This window comes from Carlito syrichta, unplaced genomic scaffold, assembly GCF_000164805.1.
Source record: "Carlito syrichta isolate Samal-C Ts95f unplaced genomic scaffold, Tarsius_syrichta-2.0.1 Scaffold74290, whole genome shotgun sequence".
Classification (NCBI taxonomy): domain Eukaryota; kingdom Metazoa; phylum Chordata; class Mammalia; order Primates; family Tarsiidae; genus Carlito; species Carlito syrichta.
Window position 1 is genome coordinate 15,671 of NW_007018386.1, and position 1,478 is coordinate 17,148.

Below are 1,478 nucleotides of genomic sequence, written 5' to 3' on the forward strand. Positions count from 1 at the left end.
GGAGTGGCCAGCCCTACCGAACGCTGGCCTGACGGGCGCCCTCCGAAGGCCTCGCCCGGCGGCCCGGAACGCGCTCCAAGATCCACCGCGTGCCCGGCCAGCCGTCAGGCGCCAGCAAGGCCAAGAGGTCAGAGCATTCCGAGCATCTTCTCTGACCACAGAGGAACAAAAATAATGTCGTCCCCAGCAGAATCCCCCAGACACGTACAGTCGTGGAAATTGCACAGCACGCTTCGCAACGACTCGGGGCTGACGCGGAAACCACGGCAGAAAAGAGTCCCAGAATCAAGTGAGGACGGCCACACAACGCATCACGCCTTTGGGCCACAGGAAGCCCCCAGCGTGCAGATGAGTTCTGTTCCGGGCGCGTCGTTGAGTTCAGCAAGTGAGCCTAGGCACCCACCTAACACCATCAGCTACACCGCACCGTGTGTATCGAACAGGCGGTCTCGCCAGCTGGTGCAGAGACATGACGCGCGAAAAACGCCCACCTGCTCATTTTGGAAGTTTGCAAGTGGACGGTTTGGAGGTTCTTAAGTAACACGAAGTGGTGCTGGCTGGGAAGTCTGCGACATTGCCTGCACGTATCAAGAAAACAGAGGGAAATACCTCACATGATCTAACCTAAGAGAACTGGGCAGATGTGAACCATCCAATACCACAATTAATAGAACACTGAAAGTTGTTGACGCAAAGTCACGGTCTAAGAGAGATTTTTTTAGAGTCATGCAAAGGCTCCATGAGACCAAAGGGTGGTTCTTTGAAGGGATAAGTAAGATCGACAGACCTCTGGCACGATTGAAAAACAAGCCACCAAGAGGTAACTGCTGCCATTACTGTGTTTGGTGCTGTTAATGGAAAGCCTTTTCTTATTTTGCAAATGTGGTGGTTGTAGCCTAGTCGTCTAATCTCATTGCGGACTGTTGATGATGCAAAAGCGATTCCGTTTTACAGCCACAGTCGTGGAAGCCAAGGCTGTTTGAGCAAGACAGAGGGAGGAAAAGCCAAGGCTTCCCCAGCTGAATGTTGGGGCTTCAGAAGCTTGTCTCCAGCAGCTGCCGAGGCCCTTTGTGAGCCGTCTGGCCACTCACGGGCCCGAGAGGGTCTGAGGCCGCTGGGAGCGGACTCTCCGCTCCTTTCGAACGAGGGGGCAACTGTAACTTGGACCAGATTTAAAACTGCTGGCAGAGGGCAGAAGTAGCCCAGTGAGTTCTTTCAAGTCAGCAAAAACTGTGTTTAAAATATCAGGGCGAGGGAGCGAAGGCCATGCGACCGGCCTGCACTCTCCGCTTTGCCGTCGGAATTTCAAATGGCGCTTCCACCTCGTCTTCTTCGGCACTTTCCCTCCCAAGAATCAGAGCTGAACAAACCCATCAAGTTAACGCCAGAACAACACAAGAAAGCCCAGGAGCAGGTAAAAGAAGCCCCACGGGCCGAGCGAGGCAGCGGCGGGCGAGAACGCCCAAGCCCCGTCCCCG